Source organism: Tenrec ecaudatus, chromosome X, assembly GCF_050624435.1.
Source record: "Tenrec ecaudatus isolate mTenEca1 chromosome X, mTenEca1.hap1, whole genome shotgun sequence".
NCBI classification, from domain to species: Eukaryota; Metazoa; Chordata; class Mammalia; order Afrosoricida; family Tenrecidae; genus Tenrec; species Tenrec ecaudatus.
This window is the reverse complement of record NC_134548.1, coordinates 72,510,222-72,537,837: the sequence shown is the minus strand read 5'-3', so window position 1 is coordinate 72,537,837 and position 27,616 is coordinate 72,510,222. Positions and strand designations below refer to the sequence as shown.

At 39.8% G+C, this 27,616-nt stretch overlaps 1 protein-coding gene and 1 pseudogene across 1 annotated transcript in view; both read right to left on the bottom strand.

Moving 5' to 3' along the window:
• Nucleotides 1-27,616, bottom strand: part of ZC3H12B (zinc finger CCCH-type containing 12B) — a 251,708-nt gene that overhangs the window by 199,576 nt on the left and 24,516 nt on the right. The gene's annotated exons all lie outside the window — the stretch shown is intronic.
• On the bottom strand, nt 20,427-21,124 carry LOC142433421 (RNA-binding Raly-like protein; annotated as a pseudogene).

The following is a 27,616-nucleotide window of genomic DNA, read 5'->3' as shown; positions in this document are numbered from 1 at the left end:
TATGGTGATACTTAAAACAACTGGGATTTGAAATCCCATATGATCCAGCAATAAGAAATAAGTAACAATACGAGTGGATGGATGCTCTCCCATGTTTATGGCACACAGTTAACAACAGCAAGAAACTGGAAGCAGCACAAATTCCCAACAGTGGAAGACTGGATAAAGAAACTATGGTACATACACACAATGGAATACTATGCATCCCTAAAAACAATGATGAAAGCTTGAAGCATTGCATGACATGTAAAGAACTGGAAAGTGCTATGCTGAGTGAAGTAAGTCAATCACAAAAGGACAAATATTGCATGAGTGTACTACTTACTATGAAGAGAAACATAAATTAAACAAGTCTGAGAGATCAAGTCCCAAACAAAAGGTTAGAAGGCTTCTTATCAGCCATGAGTTCCCTTATATACCCCCATATATACACGACTCCTATTATGTTACACTTTCTAAGAATCACCTTGAAAAAGGAGACCTCACATCAGATGGGGTCACTTGTACAGGAAGGGAGAAAAGGAAAAAGACCATCCACTTGATGCTGCTATACAACACTGAGACAAGGCTGTGCCAATTCAACACACTCTTTACACGAATGAGAAGAGAAACTTGCTGGAAAATCAAATTAAGATCAAGGGAGGGGAGCATCTACATTTCAGAGGTTGTAGTAGCTCTAGAAGCTTAACAAGAGTGAAGCCACTTTGAGCTGACAGAAGCCATTCTGAACTATAAATGAATTAGCTGATATTAGGGAGGTAGGCTGTGCAGACGTAGTGCAACGGAATGTACCGAAGGAAATGTATGTTCAGAAGGCTTGTGAGAATGACCAGAGCAGATTAAGAGCAGTTATTGTTCAACTAAGAATGGCTAACCGCAATATCCCGCTTCTGTACTCTGCTCGCTTGCACACCTGCACACCGCCAAAGTATAAAAACCTTTGTAAAATGAGACTGGGGGCTGCTCAGTCTCCTCTCAGAGGGCTGACGGTCCCTGCACAGGATATAAAACTTTTCCTTTGAACTTGCCGGCGGTCTGTGTTGCTTTCTTTCTGGGACCAGACAGTAAGCTACAATATTTGGAGGTCCCACTTAGAGCCTACTGCCACTGTCCGAGCCTGGTTAGAAAGGAGGCCTCCATTATAGGAGTGCTTTCCCCAGAACTAGGGGATTTTCGAAGAGACGTGCCTTCGCCCCAATTCATTTGATTTGAGTGCCAGCCTTTGGTAAGTGACTTGAACGGTGTACCTTTGGGGGTGAATTGTCAGCTGGACGCGACACATGATAGTCACCTGAGGTCCCAGGGAGATGTCCCTGTGGAGCTCTTGTGTCTTGAAAGGGGCAGGGCCCTCCTTGGTTCCCCGTGGCTATTCACGGGTGTTGGCATTCTTGTTGTTTGTTTGCTGCTTCTGCACTGCTTTTGTATCTGTGTTGTCACTTTAAGTGTTCATTTTACCCTTTTTAAAGGTTCTTCAGAGGCAGATGGGAAACCAGAGGGTCCCAAAATGGGGCAGAAGCCTTCGACACCACTTGAATGTCCTTTAGCTAATTTCTCTGATTTCTCTAGGTGCTCACGAAGAGTATATGGTTTCAACCCTAAAGACTGGAGACTCTGCAATTTGTGTAACGGTGATTGGGCAGACGGAGTCCCTGAGTGGCCCCAGCAAGGTTCGTTTTCCCTTCCCCTATTATTCAGAGTTCATAGTTATGTTTATGGGGAACCGGGACATCCGGAGCAGATCCCTTATATTGATGTGTGGATTGACATTGCCACTGATAAGCCAGCATATATAAAAGATTTTCTTCCTCCCCCAACAGAAAGAGTTCTTGTTTCCAAGACTTCAGGAAACGCGGCAGGACTGCGAGAAAAAAAAACAACAAAAACGGTCCAAGTTCCTAAAACCATTGGGGCAGAGCCTGTCTCTCCCCCTCCCCGTTGGTCGACCCTTTGGTGGTGCCAACACCCTTTCAGGTTCCCATGGGCCGAAGAAAGGGAAATACTAACTACCCCTGTTTGAGTACCCACCACACACTAGGGCTGGCATGTCTTACCAACCCCCTGAGAAGGATCACTCAGTGGCTGCCATTCTCCCCTTAAGACAAGCAGCCCCAACACCTGGGGAAGACCCCAAGTCCCTTTTTGATATATGTCCCCTATTCCTCCAGTGATTTGTATAATTGGAATCCACAAAATCCCTCCTTTTCTGACAAACCACAAGGTCTGATTTCTTTGCTAAAAGCTGTTCTTCATACTCATCAGCCCACCTGGGACAATTGCCAGCAACTTCTTCAGGTGCTCTTCACATCAGAGGAACTGGAGCACATCCAGATAGAGGCCCAGAAGGCAGTCAATGGACCTGATGCAGCCAGCAGGCACTCCCCACTTTAGAGAAACTCTTTTTCCTACTGCTTGACTGATGTGGGATCCAGGAGGCCTTAACCAGGTATCACCAGTTTCTTTTGCAGGGCCTCAACAGAGTGGCCAGGAAACCTACGAATTTATCTAAGGTCAGTGAGATTTTGCAGGCTCTTACAGGAGAATCTCCAACAGCCTTTTTAAAGCGGCTGATGGAAGCCTATAGGCTTTATACCCCTTTAGACCTGGAGGCCCCCGAGAACAGGAGGGCAATAAATATTGCCTTTATTACTCAGTCGGCCCCAGACATTAGAAAGTAATTGCGGAAGTTGGAAAGGTTTGAAAGGAAAAATCTTAGTGAATTGGTAGAAGTGGCTCAGCGGGTGTATAACAACAGAGATGACCCCACCACGACAGAGACAAAGAAACTAGCTAAAATTCTAATAACTGCCAAGGGGGACCCCAGAGGCTCAGGAAAAGGAAATCATGGCCCTCTCATGGAGAGGCTGACCTGTGGGCACCGCCAACCCCTGGAGAAGGATCAATGTGCCTACTGCAAAAAGAAGGACATTGGAAAAATCAGTGCCCCGAAAATCCCAGGAGAGGCGGACGATGCACCACTAAAGAGGATGGGGCTCATCCTCACCTAGAAAAACCCAAGCAAGAGAAAATAAAGCTTGAAGAAGCTGAATAAAGGGGTCATGGCTCGGTTTCACTTGGCCCCCAGGAGCCACAGGGAAGACCCAAACACACCCATTGACAACGGCCTGAATAACAGATTTAGCACAAGGGACAGTTTCACCTTCCTGCCTGGTAATGCCTGAGTGCCCCTATCCCCTAATTGGTCGGGACTTATTACAAAAACTGGGGACTACAATTACTTTTTCACCTGCTGAGACCACCTTAACCCTTGAACCCAAAAAAGCCCAGGTTTTGCTCACCATTCTCTTGTCAGAGGATTATGTGTTTTATCAAGGGGCAGAAGAGACCTCCTCATCAAAGTAACTTCTTAATAAATGGCTAAAAGATATTCCTTTTGTTTGGGCAGAGAACAACCCACCAGGCCTTGCCAAACATCAGGCACCTGTAGTAGTGCCACTTCTGAGCTCAGCTACCCCGGTAAGGGTCTAGCAATACCCTATTCCATGGAAAGCAAAGGTGGGTATTGCTGTTCACATACACAGACTAAAAAGGACAGGCATTTTGGTGCCCTGCAAGTCTGCATAGAATACTCCCCTGCTACCCATGCAGAAGCCAGGAACTGAGGACTTCCGACCGGTGCAGGATCTCAGAGAAGTAAATGCAAGGGCAGAGACTGTTCACCCCATGGTAGCAAACCCATATACCCTCCTGAGTACTATTCCACAAACCAAATTTGTTATACTGTTTTAGACTTAAAGGATGCTTTCTTCGCCATAACCTTGTCCCCTGTAAGTGAATCTAGTAAAGAAATACAGGAATACAAGGAGGAACGCCCCAAAACAACTTTGCTCTAGTAAGCAGATGACCTCCTCCTGGCCTCTGAAACCCTGGAGGAATGAAAAAGGACTACCGAGGACCTGTTAATAGTCCTCAGTAAATTAGGGTACAGGGTATCTGCAAGAAAGGCACAAATGTGTGTCAATAAAGCTGTATACCTAGGCTACCATGTGGAGAAGGGAAAGCGGACCTTGCCCCCAGCTGCATTAAGGTGATCCTAAAAATCCCAGTACCTGAGACTAAGAGGCGGGTGCGAGAGTTCCTAGGGGCTGTGGGATACTGCTGATTGTAAATTTTGAGATTTGCAGAAATAGTCAACCCCTTATATGCAAGTGCTAGGGGAAGGGATAAAGAACTTAAATGGACTGAGGTAGAATAGCAAGCCTTTGAATCCTTAAAAAGAAGGTGCTCATATCAGCAGACGCTCTTGTCCTTCCAGACATAGAAAAGCCCTTCCAATTATTTATACATGAGGCCGGAGGTATAGCAAAAGAAGTGCTAACTCAGAACTTGGGGCCATGGAAGTGACCTGTGGCCTACCTTTCAAAGAACTTAGACTTTGTAGCTGCAGGATGGCTGAGCTGCATGTGAGCTGAGGCTGCCACGGCCATCCTAGTTATAGAAGCTAGGAAGCTTACATTGGGACAGGATATTGCTGTGTTAGGGGTGTGGCATATGCTTGAAACCTTCCTAAGGAGTCCCTGGACCATTGGATCTCAAACACCAGGATTATACAACCAATCCCCCTGAGGTGGTGGCTGTGACCATGCCATCCCCAGTGTTACCACCACAACCTGCATACTCGGAGAATGATCTAAAGGCAAGCCAAGAGCTGGGCTGCTAGAAAGAGTCAGAGCATTCCTGGGGGGCTGCTCCACTCCGATGGAAGAAGATTCATACCAGAAACTCTGGGGAGAGATTTGATTCAAGGACTACATGAAGGTATGCACTTGGGGTCCTCTAAATTGTTTCCGTTGCTCCGCAGGAACATTCACATACCCAGGCTTGGACACTGGGTGGCAGATGTCACCCACCGTTGATTGCACTGGGCTCGGGTAAACAACACTAGAAAAGAAAAGGAGCAACCCCAACCACGAGCTTGAGGTGGGTTAGTCCTGGAGAATTCTGGGAGGTGGACTTTACGGAAATCAAACCTGGTAGTTATGGCTACTGGTATTTGCTGGTGTTCGTGGACACCTATTCTGGATGGGTGGAAGCCTTCCCAATGGAGAAGAAAACCGCTGCCATTGTGTGTAAATTATTAGTAACTAAAATTGTCCCTAGATTTGGCTTTCCCACCACCTTGGGGTCCGATAATGGCCCAGCATTCATTGCTCAAATTGCTAAAGCATCAGCAACGTTTCTAAACATTAGCTGGAAGCTCTCCTGGGCTTATAGGCCCCAAAGTTCAGGGCAAGTAGAAAGAATAAACAGAACCCTAAAGGAATTGTTCGTTAAGTTGCATTTAGGACCTGGCGAGAACTGCGTTGATCCTTTCTTTACCTTTTGCCCTACTTTGAGTTTGATGCTCTCCCTATGTGAAAAGCATGACCCACATTTGAATCTATGTTTGGCAGACCCTCCCCACCCTCCCAAGATTGAAGGAAGTAGAAATAATGGAAGTCACTAATCGTTCCCTCATCGAGTGCCTGCAGACTGTGCAGCATGTGAGAGACAAATCATCTGCTCCGACACCTTCATTTTGGGCCCAACGGAGGGAAAGGTGAAGAAGCAGCCCACAACTTGCAACCTGGAGACTGGACGTGGGTAAAGAAGCACCAACCCGACACCTTAAAACCAAGGTGGACTGGCCCATACCAGGTGATACTTACAACACCAACTGCTATTAAAGTAGCAGGGAAGGGACCGTGGATTCATCAGTCACAAGTAAAAAGAGCCCATCCCCCCAAGTATATCCCAAAAAGAATGACACTCAGAAAGACGAGAAAACCCCTTACAATTAAGGCTTTGCAACATTTAATTGTTTTTGTCTGTCTGAGTATCGCTGACAGCTCCCACTCTTTGCCCCATGAACCACAAACACATCTGTGGACTTTTAACTCAAACCTCCAGGGGGAAAATGTAACCTCTTACACTCTATATGACTCCTCCTATTTTCTGCTTTGATTTGTTTCGACCTAAATTGCATGTAAAGGTCATTGGCAGGCATAGATATGGTAATTCCTACACCCCAAGGGGATGCTCGAATTTAAATTTTGGAAAACAGTTTAGAAATCACCATTTCTATATATGCCTGGCTGATGGACTCCCTAACTGCCAAGGGGAGGGACAGTACCATTGTGCAGCCTGGGGTTGTGAAATTATATCATCTAAAGGGTGAAAACTTTTTAAAGAAGACCCTGATATTACCTTTAAAAAATGAAACTAAAATCTGAGGGGTTTGATCCCGCCACTTGTATGGTTTCCAAATGTTACTATTAGAATTGGATTCAAGCATTATTGGGAACAGAAAGAGTTCACTGGGAAAACATGGGGAATTTGACTTTATGTAAATGGTAGAGATCCTGGGACAGCCTTTAATATCAAGAAGAGTTAAATATGGCAACCTCTCGTCCCTATAGGCCCAAACCTAGTGATAAATCCTGAAGAGCCACAGCGACATGTCACTAAGATTCCTTTGCTGCACCCTTCAAACTCTTCAGTAACTTTCCCATTCACCATCAACCCAACTCAAAGGGTCCTTTCCATTCAGGAGCCACCTCAAGCTTCTGTGTTAAATATTCTGGATTCCAATTTATGAGCTCAACAAATCCTAACCTCACATTTGATTGTTGGCTTTGTCTGAACCCTGTTCCCCCTTACTATGTAGGCACAGGTACAAATAGCACTATTGGTACAGACTGTAATCAAATTAAAAATGTTAGTATGAAGAATTACACTAAGCAACAGTCAGTCTGTAGGTGGGGTCAGAACGGGCTCGATTCTAAGCTCATTTTAGAAAATTTGCAAGGGCAAGGATTGTGTATTTATTCATCTAATTATCCCTTACATTTATCAAGATATCAAGATTTTTGTCTTCAAGTTATTCCTATTGAACCAAATGTTGATCCTTATTTTTTATCCGCTCCAAGGGGTACTTGGTTTGCTTGTTCCACAGAACTAACACCCTGTCTTTTCCCCAGTATTAGCAGCGGACTTGGGTATTTGTGTGCTCGTGCATGTTATTCCTCAAGTGTACCTGTATTCTAGTGAAGGAGGTGTAGGGATCACTTTGGAACTTCTGGACAAGTTAGAAGAGTCCCAATTTTGGTCCCACTCTTAGCAGGGCTTGGGATTGTGGGATCAGCCTCAGTAGGGTCAGCTGCTTTAATACAAGGAAATTTACACTATCAGACTCTTAGTCAGCAAATTTACTTAGATTTACAAGGATTAGAAAAATCAGTTTCCCATTTAGAAAGATCCTTAGACTCCCTTGTAGAAGTGAGGCAAAACCGCCGAGGATTTGACTAGCTCCTTTTGAAACAATGAGGGCTGTGCATGGCATTGGGAGAAACTTGTTTTATGTAAACCATTCAGGAATCATTAAAGATAGCTTAGCCCTGGTTAGGAAAAGATTAGGGGAAAGAGACAAGAAATGAAAGAACCAATTGGTTTGATAAAGCTATTTAATTGGTCACCCTGGTTAACTACCCTAGTAATGGCCCTAGTCAGATGCCGAATCCTCCTCCTGCTAAGCCTCAGATTTTGACCAAAAATCAATAAGCTAGTGGCATTTGTTACACAGAAAGTACAAGCCATAAAACTCTTAGTGCTGAGCCCACCATACACTCGGCTGGCTACAGCAGATCCAATGGTTTGAACTTGGCGAATAACAGGAGGGAATGTAGTAGCTCTAGGAAAAGCTTAAACAGTCTTGATAAGAGTGAAGCCATTTTGAGCTGACAGAAGCCATTGTGAACTGTAAATGAACTCACTATGAACTGTAAATGAACTAGCTGATATTGGGGGGCTAGGCTGTGCAGACGTAGTGCAATGGAATGTACCGAAGGAAATGTATGTTCAGAAGGCTTGTGAGAATGACCAGAGCAGTTATTGCTCAACAAAGAGCAGTTATTGTTCAACTAAGAATGGCTAACCACAATATCCCACTTCTGTACTCTGCATGTTTGCACACCTGCACATTGCAAAAGTATAAAAATCTTTGGAAAATTATACTGGGGCGGTGCTCAGTATCCTCTCAAGAGGGCTGACGGTCCTTGCGTAAGAAATAAAACTTTTTCTTTTGAACTTGCCGGCGGTCTGTGTTGTTTTCTTTCTGGGAAAGGACAGTAGGCTACAAAAAGATGACACTGATATTTCTGTTGGTGAGTATGATGAGTAAGTGGGGAAGAGCACCCTCACATTGGAAATGCATGCAAAATAATACCTGTAGGGAACATAAGAGGGCAATAAACTCACTATTATGTTCCTGGGTAGACACTATGAACATGTTTTTCCCCAACCCGTCGGTGAACCCTGCCATGGACTAAGCACCATGATGACCTTAAATGCTAGCCTTACAGGCAACATAGCATTCCCCAAGGACCACACCAGAAGGACTCAAAGTAGAAGTCTGAATGAACAAACTGAACCCTACATCAAAACTACCCATACCCTTGGACTAAGGACTGAAATACACTGATGAGAGATGAAACACAGTGTGGCTAACCCAAGTCTCTGGAAATGGTTGTCATTGGATCTTGCATGGGACCTTTGGTTTAGTGGGTGTCCAATGAAATGTGGTCCAGAACCATCATATATTCTATGTCTCAATGCATTATTTTGACAGATTTTAATGTGATAGGTAAAGATCTGCGGCTGTAAGAGTTGATATAGGAAATTTCCCTCTAACACCAAGTCCATGCTCAGTGTACACAGAGCTCAATCAATTAAGAAAACAATCTGTACAAAGCAATAACTCATGGATTGCAGCTCTCATTTGGGCTATACTTGCATAAACTCCTCGTATCAACAGCATCTTAAATTCTATTTTATTGGACAAACTATTGATGTTATCAAAGCAATCACCTTATACCCCAGTGGCATCATTGACAATGTTTCTCTTTTTTGTTTTTCAGGTTTTTGTTTTTCTGCCCGTTGTTTGCTTGCTTTGTTTTTTTTTTATTGCTTTGGTGCTTGTGGAATTTTGCTTTTTGTCATATTATGACTGCCAAAGTAAATCAGTGTCATTCATAACCTGGGGACGAGCAGATGTATTCTGGGCTCCTGCTTCACTCTAGTCCCATCCAAGAACAGTAAGTTCTTATAACTTGACCCCGTTCGATATTTGCCTTCATGAAATGATCACCGAAGATAATTGTATCTGGTGTCTTAATAGCTTGAATTCAAACAGCCATCTAATTGAGGTGCCAACTAAGCCCACACAGAAGAAGCACCCCAGTGTGTATGATCCAAAAATAATAATAACAAAATCTAAATATGATGAAGGGGAAAGTATCAGAGCTTTAATTGTAAATACCCAGTCCATCTGCTGAGTCTCTAGTCAGATTAAGCATCTGATAGATCCCACCTAGTTACAGGTGAAGGATTCAAATAGCTTGACTATTGGACAGAGATTATTGTAAACTTGATTGTGGTGGATGGAGCCATTCTACAATATGATCTCCCCCTTGACCCAACTTGATTTTATTCTAGGTTCAAATATTTCTCATTTGTTCCAAGACAGAAATTTCTTCTTTAGCTTTTAAAAAAATGTTGTTCTTCTCTTCTTTCTGTTTATTTTAATTTTTATCTTTATATCATTATTATATTCTTCTTTCTTTTTCATTTTGTTTTGTTTTTTATTGTTTTTGTTTTTTTTTCCAGTTTATGAAGCACAGAAAGAGTGGAAACATAGCGACATACTTGATGCAATGGTTTATCAGGAATGAGGGTTGGATGGGGTGGGGAGAGTGAAGGGAATTGGGGAACAAAAAATGAATGTGGGAGTGGGAGGGAGCAATATAACTGATTGTGATAATGTATATACATTTTAAGTGATTTAACCATGGAAGTGTATAATATGTGAATATTATATTATGAAAACTACTTTAAAAAAAAAAAGAAACCCAACTACTTAACCAATGGTTACCATGGGTAAAGGCGGAAGAATTTTTGCTTAGGGAGCATTGAGTTTATGTTAATTATGGTGAAAGAGTTGGGAATAATTTTACAACATGAAGAGCATAATCAATGGCACTGAATTATACATGTAGAAGTTGTTGAATTGGAGAATTTTTGTGTGTATATTTTTTCCACAATTAAAAATAATAATTGCATGAATAGCAATGAGTACAAAGAGGAATACAGGTAAAATGTTCTAAAATTGATTGTGGTAAAGATTGTACAACTCTTCTTGATACAACTGAACTATTTAATTGTATGATAGGTGGACAAAGTGCTAATAAATCTGTTGAAGAAAAGAAATGAGACAAATCAGTCTCTCTCATATTCATAAAAGCACAGTTCACAATAACAAGAAGCTAGAAACAGCACAAATGCCCATCAGTTGAAGAACTGAGAAAGGAACTCTGGTACATAGGCACAATAGAAATGTGTATCCCTAAAAAAGAGTTGAAACTATGGAACACCTCGTGACAAGAAAGGACGTGGAAACAATTATGCTGAGTGAAGTTAGTAAATAACAAATGAACAAATACTGTACAAGTTGTGGTAGTTACAAAATCTGTTGTCAACATTGAGACTATTAAGAGTGAAGGGGTGGAGTCTAGCCTGTCAATCAGGTCACAACTTGATAACCTCATTTGGAGACATGAAGGAGATAAATAGCTTGCGGGAGGTCAGATACACACACACACACGCACACACACACACACACACTCTGCTTATCTTCCTGATGACAAATCATGTGGATACCCCTGATGAAACTAGAGTCCTGGAGCTGGAGAAGCACGTGGAGATCCATGCCAGCACTAAGATGTTTCCTTAGCACAGCATCTACAAAACTTTCCACCCACTGGCCTGTAATTTTCCTGCATTTGGCATCATTGCACATATTGCGTGAGTCTGAAGAGGAAATTATAGATTAGTGTCAGACATATGGGATAATATCGGATTTGTTGACTTAATCTGGAGAGGTTGAGATGTTTTCTTAATATACAATTACTCTTTGATATAAAGTTCTCTATTGCACACATATGAGTGCCTATGAATTTGTTTCTCTAGTCAACCGGACTAACACACAAGTCCACTACTGTAAGGATAAAAACCAAGACAAAATAGGCTCCTGTTCCCAGACCCCTAGCAAAGAAACAATGTGTCTACCTAGTTTCCCATAAATTATATATCACTTCCTCATTAGAACACTTTAAAAACCACCTGAAGAGAGATGACCTCACTAAGAATGGGGACAATTTCCCATGTCAGGGAGAGAAGAAGACCAATTAATTCTTGCCATATAGCAATCATTCCAAATTAACAGAAAATTATATAAGAGGATTAATTAGTGATCTTTACTGGGAGAGGAGAGGTGGGGGTCATGTCTGTACTGGAGGAGGCAATTGCACTTCTGATACTGAGTTGGCCAATTGGGGTACTCTTCCACCTGGGGAAAAACACAATATTACTTGTAGAGACCCCAAGGGGCAAATGTGTACTGTATTATGTCCCTAAGTGGGAACTTTTGGCCTAGTTCCTAACTAACCCCTGGTAATCCATGAAACATGCTATAGTCATCTCAGATATTAGACTCCCTCCTTCCAAGCTACACAACATCCTTCATAAACTACACCAGATGGACCTGAATTGGAAACCTCACCAAGCAAACAGCACTCACTTATAGCAGAACTAAGCAATTGAAACACTCCCTTGAGCTTTCAGCTGAAATTCCCTGGTGAGAAGAGCAGATGACTGCTATCTCAAAGTTAAAGAGTTAATTGGTAATCGTTGGACTCTGGGTGTGTTCAGACTTATTGCTTTGAGGGTGCCTGGCAAATGATGATCCAGGACCATCATATAGTTGCTGCTGTCAACCTCTTTCTGCCTTTTTGTGACATGTTTTAGTCTACCAGGCATGGTTCTGTCTTCATTAATGAATGTTCCTGAAAATATTGCCATATCTCCATCCCTCATAGCATGTGTAACTAGTGTCCAGTAACCCACATATTGAAAATATACAAGCTAATGATTCATGTATTTGAGTCTAATGAGAAGTTCTACACATTTATTATTTTTATTTATTTGATAATCATTTTATTTATTTACTTTTAAAATCATTTTACTGGGGGATCATACAACTTTTATCATAATCCATCCATCCATTGTGTCAAGCACATTTGTATATTTGTTGCCATCATCATTTGTAAAACATTTTCTTTCTATTTGGTATCAGCTTCTCATTTTTCCCTTCCCCACCCTCCCTCCATCATGAACCTTTGATAAGTTATAAATCATTAATATTTTTTCATGTCTTACACTAATCGATGTCTCCCTTAACCTACTTTTCTGCAGTCCATCCCCCTTGGAGGGGGTTAAAGGGAGATCATTGTGGTGGTCCCCCCTTCCACCCCACCCCCTACCTTCCCCAAACCCTCCTGGATCACACACCAGCCTATGTGATCATTAGGTGTCAACAGGATCATATATCAGGTATCAAAGACCCAGAACAAAAAATCATATCATTGTGAATGGGGTGGGGGGGGGGAAGAGTGCAGAGTGGAGACCCCAAACCCATCTCTAGGCAATTGGATATCCCCTTACAGAGCAGTGGCAGGGAGTAGACCAGCCAGTCAGGATGCAATATAGCACAACAAAACATACAACTTTCCTATAGTTCTTTAATGCTCCCCCCACCCCTGACTTCCATGACCCCAATTCTACCTTACAAATCTGGCTAGATCAGAGCACACACAGATAAGAGCTGGAAACACAGGGAATTCAGGACAGACAAACCTCTCAGGATCAATATTGAGAATAGCTATAGTTCTACACATTTATAAAATCCCTTGCTCAACAGTGTTTTAACTGTGACTTGAATAGTGTTACTATCAATAGAATTACCTTAAGCCCTATGGGGTGTTTTATGATGTACTACAATATAATGACAATGATGCCTCATAGTTATATGAATGGATTTTCAGCTCTCATTGATAATAACCCTAATATAAGAACAATTATTTCCTATGATATGGCGCAGTCTGGTACCCCCATTAAGAGATCACTGAAGACATAAGTGCAAAAGTGTGGTGAAGAAATCAATTGGTTTCTGGTTATCATGAAAGTACTCGTAACTCACCTTCATGAAATAATCACTGAAGATAAGGGTGCTACAGCAAAATGTGATGAAGTAAGCCTATGGTGACCAGCTATCTATTGAAACAGTGTGTGGAATCTTAAAGGCTTGTATTCAAACAAGCATCCATCTAAGCAAGCAGTCAACTAAGTTCACAGGAAGAAGCACACCAACTTGTGTGATCTCAAAACAACAATAACAAAGTTCAAATATGACAAAGGAAAAAGTATCAAAGCTATGAAGGACAGTGGGAGCCCAAAATCCATCTGCAGAGTACCTAGCCTGATTAAGCCACTGGCAAATTCCCATGAGATTCCTCTAAGGTAGCGTGACCTGTGGGTCATGACCCTTTCACAGGTGTTGCCTAAGATCATCAGAAAACACATATTTCCGATGGTCTTAGCAACCGAGACACCGCTCCTCTATCTGTCTCCAGGCAGGTCTGCCCACATACGAGTTCCTATGCTACACCATGATTCAAGACAAAATTTCATTTATTTGTAATTAGAAATAAATATTTCATAATATATAATTATATATAGTTTGTGATTAATCACTATGATTTTTTTCACTATGCTTTAATTATGTTCAATTTGTAAAAATGAAAATACATCCTGCATATCAGATATTTACATAACAATTCATAATAGTAGAAAAATTACAGTTATGAAGTAGCAATGAAAATTTATGATTGGGGATCACCACAACATGAGGATCTCTATTAAAGGGTCGTGGCATTAAGAAGGTTGAAAGCCACTGTTCTAGGTGCGAGTATTACTTGCTTGTTCCATGACAAAATTTCTTCCCTGGCCTCTTAAATATTCGCAATGGTCTTTTCTTTCTTACCCACTATTTGTATTTTCATCTCTGTATTATCATGATTTTATCCTTATCATTATTATTTTCTGTTTTTTGTTTTAATGGTTCTGTTGGGTTTTCCAGTTTTTGAAGCACAGAAGGAGTAGAGGCGTGGAAATAAGAACTGATGCAAGGGTTTATAGGGGAGGTAGGGATGGAGAGTCGGGGATAGGGAAAGTGAGGTGGTTGAGGGAGAAAACAATGTATGTGGAAGGTTGGGGGGAACACTTTCTAGAACTGATGATGATTACACAACTCATTTTAAAAATGATTTAATCTGGGGGGGTGTTCTAAAATTGAATGTAGTAATATAATTATTGTACAACACTTCTTGTCACAATTGAACTATTGAATTGCATGATGTGTAGATTAAATACAAATAAAACTATTTTAAAACAAACAGAAAAAGTATGTCTGGAGTCTTAAAGGCTTATCTCAAAACAAGCAGCTATCAAAGTGAAGAGTCACCTAAATCCACAGAGAAGAAGAACAGCCTGTGTGATCCAAGAATTACAAATGATAAGAGGAGTTCATAGTACCAGTGCCTAAATTCTAAACACCTGGCTTGTGGATACTATGGAGGAGAATGGTAGCCCAAAATCCATTTGCAGGATCCCTATGTGGATTGAGACCCCAGTGAATCCCCAATACACATAGACTAGGAATATCAACAGCCATAACATCAGAAAAGAAGCATTGGCTATTAGATTTCAGCAGCTATTCTTAGACTGTAAAGTAATACCTTTCATTTTATCTCCCTCTGGACCCAATGTGACTTTATTCTAAGTGTTCAGTATTATCTGCTTTCGACGTGGGTGTTAACAAACCCAGGGACAAGGGAACAACAAGTGACCGAAAATTGATGGCAATAAGGGTGTAGGAGATCTGGTAGGGATGGATCAAGGGCAATGTAACTGAGGAATTACTGAAACCCAAATGAAGGGTGTCCTATGATAGTGGGACAAGAGGAAAGCAAAAGAAAATAGAGGGAAGAACTAGGAGACAAAGGGCATCGATAGAGATCTAAATACAGGCATGTATATATGTAAATATATATATGACGATGGGGAAATAGATCTATGTACATATATTTACAGGTTTAGTATTAAGGAAGCATATATGCATTGGGTCTCTACTTAAGTATTCCCTCAATAAACGTAAACTTTTTTCTAATAATCTGGCATTCTGAGATGCTCACCTTCTCAACACGATCACTGAAGACAAAGTGAGTGCACAACTAAATGTGGTGAAGAAAGCTGATAGTACCCGGCTATCAAAAGATTTAGCATCTGGGATCTTAAAGGCTTGCAGATAAGAAAGCAGCCATGTAGCTGTGAAGCAACAAAGCCCACATGGAAGAAGCACACAAGCCTGTGTGATCATGAGGTGTTGATGGGATCAGGTATTAGATAAAAAATCATAATGTGAATGAGGGACAGAGTGCGGACTGCGGAGTGGAAGCCCAAAGCCCATCTGTAGGCAATTGGACATTCCCTTACAGAAGAGGGGTGGGAAGAAGATGGGCCAGTCAGGGTACAGTATGACACCGATGAAACATATAGCTTTCCACTGTTTTTTAATACTTCCTGCCCCCCCACACCCCCCACTACCATGACCTTAATTCTACCTTACAAATCTGGCTAGACCAGAGCATGTGCACTGATACAGATAAGAACTGGAAATACAGGTAACACAGGACAGATAAACTCAGGGCCAATATTGAGAATAGCCATACCAGGAGGGGAAGGGGAAGGTGGGGGGGAGAAAAGGGGGCACCAGTCACAATGACCTATCTATAACCCCCTCCCAGGGGAATGGGCAACAGACAAGGGGGTAAAGGGAGACATCGGACAGTGCAAGACATGAAAAAATAATAATAATTTATAAATTATTAAAGGCTTGTGAGGGAGGGAGAGTGGAGGGGATGGAAGAGATCAATGAGGAGCTGATATCAAGGGCTCAAGTAGAAAGCAAATGTTGTGAGAATGATGAGGGCAACACATGTACAAATGACCTTGACACAATGGAAGGATGTATGGATTATGATAAGAGCTGTATGAGCCCCCAATAAAATGATACATATAGATACATTCTCTGCTTTCTCTTAGATTGAAGTCTTTTCTGTTTCATATGGTGTTATTACTGAGTCCTTGTTTGTTTATTGCTCTTGTTTTCTACATTTATCCATACAGGGAAACCAGGGTTGTGGATTTTTAAAGAAAATAGTTGGGTTGCCTGGGGAAGGTTCACTAATAAATGAAGTGGGGGGTAAGGGGAAATGGGAAGTCAAAAATGAAGAGGTGGTACCAAAGTTGACTGTGATAATGGTTGCACAACAATTCTTGAATGATTAAACCATTGAATTTTATGATATGTTAATTCGAGCTCAATAAAACAAAAAAGATAATGATTTTTTCCTACAATTTTCAAGCGCCCTCTTATAAGATCATAGTATACTGACACTTCTTTATAATAATAGTCTATTTAATCAATATTAACTCTTTGATGTTTTTTCTTTTGTTTTTTACTTAATTGAAAAATGAAAAACTTTAAGAGAAAACAAACTAAGGTGATTGGAGATCTCATATTACCTACTGCTATTAATGTATCAGAAATAGTTCATGGGAAAAAAGTATGGAGATTAAATTCAGAAAATTCCTTGATTGAATGATACAGTTTCCCCCAATAATCTAAAATTAGCAACTACCACTCCCAACAGCTTGCCACCAGTCTTTCTACTCCCATAAAGATTTATAATCTGGGAAACCCACAGGGGCAATTCTACTCTTTTCTACAGGGTCACTATGAGTTGGAATTGACTGGATCACAGTGAGTTAAAGGCAGCCCAAAGTTTAAAATTCAGTTACATGAAACAACTGATATTTCTAACATGGCATAGCTATTGTTAATATGTAAATATTACATATTAAGGAAGCATACATGAGAAATTGTTGTCTTTTCACTCTTTGGATTAGTACACAGGAGGGGAAGATTATATATATATATATATATATATATATATATATATATATATATATATATATATATTTAAGTCAATGACTTTTTCACATTTGAACGTGTACAGTGGAAAAAATGCTTTGTAGTCTTTACAGACAGTACTGGGGCAATGCTGAATTTATAGTAAACATTAAAGCAATGAACATATTTTTACTCTCACTTCATGATCCATCCTGGGACATTTGTAGCCAGAAAAATATCAAGATGTGATTCACAATATGATCAAGTTCATTGACTTCAGTAAAAGCTGTGCCCTTAATAGTCATTTGTTTTCAAACCTTTGCAAAGGACTTCAATTACAAAAGTTTATTATGCATGCAGAGGTAAGATGGCTCTGAAGAAGGCAACATTTAAATGGATTATTGAAATTGAAAGATGAAGTATTATATTTTTGACTGAGAAGATATCTGATTTTGCAATATTTTTGATAATGACAGGGTTTTCAAATTTTAATTTTCAGATATATTCTCTTTTTGTAACCAATAAAACCACATTTTATAGATAAATGTATTTACATGCATTATTGATACATATATTTACACACATGCATATATGTACATTTATATAAAATCCAGTTTAAACACTTCATATCATGTTGTATGTATGTGCACATGCAGATACACATACACTAAGGAGGCTCCCATTTTACAATGTTTTTCTATGTGTTTGCTGTTAAGTCAGTGTTTGGAATTGGGATCCCACATTTCTTTGTAAGTTACTTTACAGGCTAATATGGGGATACCTGCATGAGATGTAGTTTCCACCATCAACGATCTTAAAATATGAAAAGAAAGGCAAGTGAATAAAAATAGAATTAGGAGGAACACAGAGTGTGAAAGGCACTTTTCAAAAGCGTCTTGAGCATGAAGCATATAGGTCTCTGCTTTAAATTGCCCACTGATCTCGCAGTTCAATGGATCCTTTTAAAACCTATTGCAATGCTGTCATCCTTATCCTCAAGTCCTCTGAGAGATTAAAAATAAGCAAGAAGGTCATGTAGAATGGCCTCTCCCATCCAGCTCAGAACTACAATCCATTAAGCCAATAATTTTATCCAAGCACTGTGTTGGCAATGAAAAACACAACAAACACTCCTGGTAATTAAAGAAAGCAGAATCATACACACAATGCTCCCTTTATAGAAATGATTCTCAAACCTATTATATCTTCTAGTGCCTTCTCTCTTCTGCCCCAACTTCATTATTTGAAGACAATACCGCCCCACCAGCAACCAAAGACAAAACTGAAAAGTAATAAGTAACATTTCAAAAGGTCAATGATTAGAATATTCATACACTTGAAATTCCAACTATTAAACACGGCACTGGGTTTCTTCCAAATAATCAAGCATATTTGTGATACACAGCTAATTGAGAAGATTCCAAGTCAAATTCAGGTTTTCAGATGCTGCATTTTATCACCCATATGAGAGAAACATGGTGAGAGAAGTTTTTTTGCCTTTTATATGTGCATGCAAGACATGAATGCTATCTTTATGAAGAATCAAAGTGGAAGTGTCTTTAGACTATTCCTTAGCTAGAGGTGATCAATTTTCTGTGCCATACCTAGTCATCAAACTTGTCACCCATAGTAAAACAAAAGCAAAAAACCTCACTTCCATCAAGAAGATTCCAACTCAGTGACTTATAGGACAGAGTAGAACTGCCCCTGTGTGTTTCAGACTGTAACTCTTTATGGGAATAGAAAATATCGAACTTCTTCCTGGAGTGGCTGGTGGTAAGCAGCCCAGCGTGTAACCACTACACCCCCAGGGTTCTCTTTGTACCAGCAGAAATTCTTTTTTTGAATTTTTATTAATTGGGCTTAATACATAAATCCAATCATTCCATATTTCAATTGTGTCCAGTAGAATTGTACATTTGCTACCATAATCAGTTTCCGAACATTCTTTTTTTTCTATATGGACTCCCTGATGTCTTCACCCCTTCACCTCACCATCACTTGTGTCCCTCTCCCCACAAAAACCCTTATTCCACTTGCTGACGCTATAGGTTCATCATTCCTGGTTTTCATAACCTCCAAAATGAAAAACCAAGTACCACAACTTCAAGAGAGTGACTCTAAATGATACAACACTCCTGAGATAGCCCCTAATATGTACAATCAAAAACAAACAACAACACCCTCCTCCCCCCCCAAAAAAAAAACACATACGATTTTGGTAACCAGATCAGGTCCAGCATGCATCCTAGGGGGATTCTGTTGACAAGTCTTAACTATTCAAGTCAGGTTTCGGCCTTTGACCTTCTATATTCAATTTATCAATGCAATCCCTTTAGTGACCACTTTCCTCCTATCCCTCAATTGTGGATAGTGGGAGTCCACCAGAGGCTTATTTTCTGCATAGTTTCACCAGTGAGTCTTGGGCTCCCATTGTTATCCATAGCTTTCTGCAAACCAGATTTTCAGACTTTATGCTCAGATACTAATCCCTCCCTTCAACTTCGGATTGTATGCTTCACAATCAGTCAGTGGCTTCTTCCATGTTGACTTATTTGCTATCTCACTTAGATGGCTGCTTGTTAGGAGACAAGCTTTTAAGACAGCAGACACTATTTTATCTGATAGCTGGGCACCATCTAATTATTTCACCACATTTTGCTATAGTACTCGTCTCCTCTGTGTTCCCTTACTGGAGATGAATATCAAGCATTGCCAAGTTGTAAGAACTAATTTTACTTAAGTTGGAGCTGGGATTTGGTGTGAACCCAAAAGCCATTCCTGGATCTATGATTCTTTGTTTCTTTCGGTCTTTCAATGTATTAGAGAGCTTTATATCAAAGAGCCATTGAATATTGAGAAAACATCCCAGCCCCGTCCAGATCAAGTCCTTAAGTTCAATGTCTGGTACTAGTCTAAAAATTTTCCTTCTGACTCATGCAACACATGCAATGATGCCAAATGCAGGAAGTTCACAAGCTGGTGGGTGGAAAGTCCTGTGGATCCAATGGCAGTAGACACATCAGGGCTCTGGCTGCCATCAGTGTAGCCCCATATGGCTTGTCAACAGAAAGGTGAAACAGACAGAGAGTGTATCCCACCTCCAGGGAGGAAGACCTGATTGTCAGTTAGACTCTACCCCTTCATTCTGTTAATCAAGTTGACATGAAATTATGTAACTGCCACACATGCTAATCAAATAAATAGCTTTCACAAATATACATTTGTATACAGTGTCTCCCTTACCATTCATAAATGTCCTTCCTTCAATTTTATGTCTTTCAAGACATACAAACAAGCCCAAACAAACATAATTAGCTGGGAGTAAAACACATTTACAATCTAAAGCATAAAAACCTGACCATTATACAGCTTAGAACAAACGAAAAATGGAATATCTAAATTTAAACAATACTGTCCATTTTATCTATTTGGGTTTTTATATAAATTGAACCAAAGATGCTGCTACCCAATAAGAAACAGACTTTCACATTTCTGAGGGTTGTCACAGTTTTCTCTTTGCTGCTTTCAGCTTTCTTGATGTCACATCATTTTTTATCTGTAGAAACAGCTCATGACCCCCATCATCAATGAAGTCCTCCTCTCTCTCATCTCTTCACCATCCACATCTGACCCTTCTTCAGCAGGCTCCTCTGTAGATTGATCTGCATTCTCTGACACACATTCATCTTGGATAAGCACTATACTCTTCCAATTATTTCTTTTGAACTTCTGCCTCCACCTTCTGCTCCTTCTCAATCTTTTCCAGGCGTCTTAGTCAGGATACAATTTTAGTTTTGATCTAGGCTAATTCTTTCTGGATAATCTGCAACTCATCTGATATCAATTTAGATGCTGATGACGAGGACCCACTGACAGTAAATCTTGATCCTCCTTTCATAAAAAAATTATTCCTTTTCCTCTGTGAATTGTTACAGTCACTCTCAGGCACATCAATGAAGTTACAGTATGGGGAGGTGGATGCAAGCACTCTTGGTAATCAAATAACCGATTGCAGAAATTATCTCTGTAGTAATTATGATCAAAGACATAACCACCAACACACAGGAAAGGCTCATTGAATTCAAATCTATAAAGTGCTGAAAGGTCCTTTTGTTCCAGGTTTGAGTCTATATGGTTTCTGTTCCCCTGCTATGTTGATGTATATCTCGGATGTCTGTGTTTGCTCCTGTACACAGTCATTTTGAAAAACAAAACAACCACCCCCCCTCGACTTTCTAAGAAGTAATTGATTTAACCAAGGACACAATGAGACAGGCTGTGTTCCTGCTTTACAGTAAGATGGTTCTGTTCCTTCTTTCTTTGTTTCCAACTTTTGCATTTCAATCACCAATAATTATCAATGTATCTTGATTACATGTTTGATAAATTACAGACTGAAGACATTGGTAGAATTATTCAATTTATTCATCACCAGCATAGTAAATCATATGATTCTCTGATTCAAAATGGCCAATATCAATCTATTTCAGCTGACTAACACCTAAAATATCAATATTTATGTGTTACATTTCAGCTTTGATGACTTTCAATTTTCCTAGATTCATACTTTGTGTATTCCAAGTTCCAATTATTAGTAGATTTGTACAGCTGTTCATTCTCATTTTGAGTTATATCCCACAGGTTTTATTCCATCCCCATTACTATGGTCGACTCTACTTTGAAAAAGCAGCTCCTTCTCAGTGACATTTTCAGTGCTTTCTCACCTAAGGAGCCCATCCTCTATCACCATCTCTGACAATGTTTTGCTTCCCTAGGGACCCTATAAACAAAGAGCAAAATACTGTCTGGTCTTGTGACATTCTCACAATTATTAATATACTTAGGTTCATTGTTGCTGTCATTGCAACAATGCATCTATTTAGGGTTTTCCTATTCTTTTTTCAGGGACCCTATGTTTTACCAAGTGTAATATCTGTTGATAGGCACTGTTCCCTCCTAATAATATGTCCAAAATGGGTGAGATGAAGTCCCAACATCCTTGCTTCTGAGGAGCATCTGGCTGGACTTCTTCCAAGACAAGTTTGTTTATTCTGGAAGTCAATGGTATACTCCATATTCTTAACCAGCACTATAGCTCAAAATGCATCAATTCTTTTTCATCTTGCTTACTCATTGTGTAGTTTGTACATATGTATGAGATGATGTAAGATACCATCTGTCAGCTGTCTTGCTGTTGTGGTTTATATGTGATTGTGATGCTGGAAGCTACACTACCAGTATTTCAAACAGCAGCAGAGTCACCCAATGTGTTCAGGTTTCAGCAGAGCTTTCCAACTAAGACAGACTGAGTAGAACAACCTGGTGAGTTATTTCTGAGAAGAAGAAAAACAGCATTGTGAAAAAAAAATTTCCCTTAAAAAAAAAGAAGAAAACATTTCCCCCATGGAATCATTTAATATTGTAACTTAAGGCTTAAATTTTCTTTTCAGTTATTTCAGCTTAATAAATCAACACATTTGACTTATGGTGTTGGGAAAAATATTGAATATACCAGAAGAATGAACAAAGCTGTCTTGAAGACATTTAGTCACAATACTCCTTAGCATCAAAGATAGTGAAACTTTCTGTCATTTATTTTGAACCTGTTATCAAAAGAGAATAATCCTTGGAGAAGGACATTGTGTTTCATAAAGTAGAGATTCAATTTTTTAAAATGAAGATCCTCAATGAACAAAACTGACAAAGTGGATATAACAGTGTGTGCAAACAACATTTTGTTCTGTTATATAAAGCGTCATTATGAGCTCAAACTAACTTGACTCCACCTAACAACAATACCCAAATGCAAACTCTATGAAAGAAAGAACTTTGCTCTGTTAACCTGATGATAGTTCAGTTTTGTGGCAATTTGTCTGGGCCAGGATTCCAAGTGGTTTGGCAGTTAAAACTTACTAATTCTCCCATGATGTGGCTTACCTACTGTAATCAACTTTATAATGGAAATTGCCAATCAGTTGTAAGAGGATAACAGTGGGATGCAACAAGCTGACTCCAGTCACAACTCTGATGAAATCAAACGGAAGTTTCCTCAGGGGTGTGTATCATGCAGTCTGTGATAGGGTTATATCTACCCACAATCAAGAAAATGTAATCAATATAACCAATAGTCAAATTTCAGCACCAAACACAAAAGCTGGCGAGGAAGAAATTGAAGAATTCTATGAACAACTTCAGTATGTAATTTATCAAACATACAATCAAGATGTATTGATAGTTATTAGTGATTGGAATGCATAAGTTGGAAACAAAGAAGAACAAGTAGTTGGAAAATATGATCTTGGTGATAGAATGAAGCTGAAGAATGCATGAGAGAGTTTTGCAAAACCAACAGCTTGTTCATAGAAACCAAGTTGACTACATCTGTGGGAAACCATGATGGAAAAACTCAATATCAGCAGCTAAAACCAGACCAGGGATTGACTGTGGAATAGACCACCAGTTTCTCATATGTAAGTTGAGGATAAAGATGAATAAAATTGAAACAAATCCACAAGAGTCAAAATATGACCTTGATGCATTAAACACTGAAGATCTGAAGAGATATGGGAGAACAGTATGGCCACCGTTCATGAAAAAAGCAATAGATCATTAAAAAAGACAGGACAGAAAGAAAATATCAAAGTAACTGTCAGAAGAGACTCTGAAACTTACTCTTAATCATAGAGAAGCTAAAGAAAATGCAGGAAAGATGAAGTCAAAGAGTTGAATAGAAAATTTCAAAGGGCAGCTTGAGAAGAAAAAGTCACATATTATAATGAAATGTTCACAGACCTGTAGTTAGAGAACCACAAGGGAAGAAGATGTTCAGTGTATCTGAAACGGAAGGAATTCAAATGTCAAGTTGAAATTTTGAAAGAAACTGTGGAAAAAATATTGAATTATGCAGGAACCATCCAGAGAAAATGGAAAGAACGCACAGAGTCCCTCTACCAAAAAGAACTAGTTTACAGTCCACCATTTCAGGAAATAGCATATGAGCAAGAACCAATGGTGCTGAAGCAGCACCATTGCTTTAGCCAAAAACAAGGTTCCAGGAATTTATGGAATCCCAATTGAAAAGTTTTTAGCCAGCTGAAGAAGCACTGGAAGCATTCCTCTTTGCAAGGAATTTTGAAGACAGTAACTTGGCCAATTGACTGGAAGTGATACATATTTGTGCCCATTCCAGAGAGGTTACCCCAAAGAATGCTCAAACTATAGAATGATATCATTGATATTGCACGCAAGTAAAATTTTGCTTAAGATCATCCAACAACTGCTGCAGCAGTTCATTGACAGGGAACTTCAGGAAGTTCAGGTAGAAATCAGAAGACATGGACAAGGGTATTTATTGTTGATGTCAGATGGATCTTGGCTCAAAGCAGAGAAAACCAGAATGATGTTTACTTGTGTTTCATTGACTGTGCCAAGGCCTTCGACTGTGTAAACCGTAATAAACTGGATAACTTTGAGAAAAATGGGAAGATGGCAAGAGGTCCTCTTACATACTTTGGACATTTTGTCAGGGAAGAAAAATTCCAGAAGTCACTTCATTGTGCTCATGAGGAAATTGAAAATGGATCAAAAGGCAGTTGTTTGAACAGAAAAAGGGCATATTGTATGTTTAAAAATCAGGAAAGGTGTGTGTCATGGTTGCATCCTCTCACCATGCTTTTTCAGTCTGTATTTTGAGCAAATCATCAGAGAAGCTAGATTATATGAAGAAGAATATGGTATCAGGATTGAAGGAAGGCTTGTTAACAATCTGAAATATGCACATGGCGCAATTGTGCTTGCTGGACGTTAAGAAAATATGAAGCATATGCAGATGGAAGATCCAAGCTTTCAGTATAGCTTACGACTCAATGTAAAGAAAACAAAAATCCTCACAACTGGAACAGTAGGTAACCTCTTGATAAATGAAGAAAAGGTTGACCTTCTCATGGATTTTGTCTTTCTTGGATATCCATAATCAATACTTGTGGAAGCAGCATTCAAGAGATCAAAGGACACATTGTATTAAGTAAATCTGAAGATCTCTTAAGAGTATTGAAAAGCAAGGATATTATTTTGAGGACTAGGTTGCTCCTGACATAAATCATGGTATTTTCCATTGCATCATATGCATGTGAAAGTTGGACATTGAATAGAAAAGACCAAAGAAGAATTGTTGCATTTGAATTTTAATGTTAGAGAAGAATATTGAAAGTACCATGGACTGCTAAAAGGACAAACTGATCTCTTATGGAAAAAGTACAGCCAGAGTGCTCCTTAGAAGCAAGGATGGCAAGAGTTCATCTTACATACTTTGGACATTTTGTCAGGTGAGACAAGTTCTTACAGAAAGAGAGCGTGCTTGGGCAGTGAAAAAGAAGGAGTCCTTCAAAGAGATGGATTGACACCATGGCTGCAATGATGGCCTTAAGCATAAGAACAATTGCAAGAATGGTACAGGAGTGTGCATTGTTTCATTATGTTGTTTATTGGTTTGTTATGGGTCAGAACTGACTAGATGGAACCTAGCAACAACGAGTCATTGCTAATTAGATAAATTTAGAATATGTAAACTTTGGAGCTCTTGGATATGGTTATGTGCTAATGGAAGGAAAATATCACAGACTTACTAAAAGCAACAGAGATAAACTGAAGACCCTAAGGCCTAAGGATGGGGATAAAAGAGATTAGATATAAAATTTTCATAAGCCACCAATAAAATGATTTTTTAAAGATATAAGTTTCTTTAACGATTAGCACCTTTTTCTTGTTGGTTCTAGTTCCTCATATGCCTGGGCTATACTTTCTGTGGTTGGGTTCAATGAGAAATGTATAGCCTTAGTATAAATTTATGTTTTGCTTGAAGGTCATGAAAAGTGAACCTTTATTATTTGCAACTAAAAGGGCTTAAATAAGACACACATAACTGAATCAGTGGCCGCCAAATAAACATAAGCACAACAGAGGGCTCTAGACATTTTATACAAACCATTCTAATCCTGGTTTCATTACATACCTGGATTAATCCTTTGTTAATTAGAAAGTAAATTAATGAAGACATCTTATTAAATAACCTTTAGTTAACTGAGTATCTAAGAATATAGAAGAAAAAAAAACTTTACTACCATAGATGCCAGAGTCAGTGTTGACTCACAGAAACTCCTCTGTGGGTTTCCAAGACTGTAACTGTTTATGGGAGTAGACAAGCCCAGTCCTTCTACTATGGAGCTGCTGGTAATTTCAAACAGCCCATCATGTGGATCACAGCCACTGCATAATCACTATGCCTTCAGGACTCCTCTAGATTAGAAAAGTTCATATTAAAATGTAAATATAATATTTTTACCTTTTAAAGTCAAATGGCTTTTAAATAATTAAGCTCATGTCCCCTCTATTAGCACAGACGATTAAAAATAAAATAGAGTTCACTAATGCATATTCTGCAATAGGTGTTCATCTATGAGAAAAATGTCATATGATATTCACGCTATCTTCCTCCCATCCATAAATACAGAGTTTTACCACACTTGTTACAAGAATGCCAAAGGTGGTGGGAGATAAAGAGAGTTCAATTTAGTTTAAAAAACAGAACACATTTCTACTTTAGTTGATATAATGACTTCTGTATAATTGCTTCCCATGTTCTCACTCCTAAGGTCTATGAGTAAAGAACAATGAATAATGCAGTAAAGTTAAATAATCATAATTGTAAAGGTCATGAAATAAAAAAATAATAAAATTTTCCAGACACAAAGAACATCGCTTGTAAGTAACAAGCCTCTAAGCACACTTATTATTAGGTATAGTTATTTTCCGTTTGGTTGCCTTTAAAATTCATTCCAGTTTCTTAACAGAACATTTTCATTATTGAAACTCAGAGATGCTAGAGTTTTGAGTCTCATAACAGGAATAGAGTATCATATTTGTCCAGCCTCATAATAGAACAGATATATAACAATAAAAATAACATATATAGAACAAATTTATAACAACATGCATGCATAAATCATGTGATTGCTAACTCAGAACTGAGAAAGATGAAGGTCCTGAATTCTTCTACTTTTAAGTTATAGAAACACTGGTGTGGTGGTCAAGATGGCGACCAGATGAGCCACATATACTTAGGGCTCTTTCAAACAAGGCGGGTTTAGTGTCCAGGTAGCCGAGTGGAAGGATTCTGGTGAGTGAGAGATCCATCTGGGACAGCACCCCACCCCATCCCACGCATTTGTCCTCAGCTGGGGCCTCAGTGATCTGGGGATCCTATTCCTAGGACATCTCGGCTCATCAGGCTGAGCAACCTCAGCGCAAGCCATCACTGCTGCTGAAAATCATCGATAGAACCACTCCACCCACACAAAGGGCTCCGGCACCTGGAGTTTCTCAGCTGCACTGCCGAGACATGCACAGTTGTGGTGGGACCCCCTACAGCAGCTACCCGCTCATGGGACCCCACTAGGAGAGGCGTCTCTTTCCCGCAATTCCCCTCTTCCATGGGGCAGTGATCCGCCCCGGCTTGGGTCCCTCCTTCCATTCACTCAGGGCCCCAGTAACTGACCGGAAATCTACCAGCAGCTGGCTGGGTGACCTGCACTGGGGATGACCTCCCCCCATTTCTGCCTGGGACATTGCCAGTGGCAACCCCGTTAGCCCACACTCTCCAGGCAGGTTCGCTCTGCTCCCGCTCCCTGCCTGGGA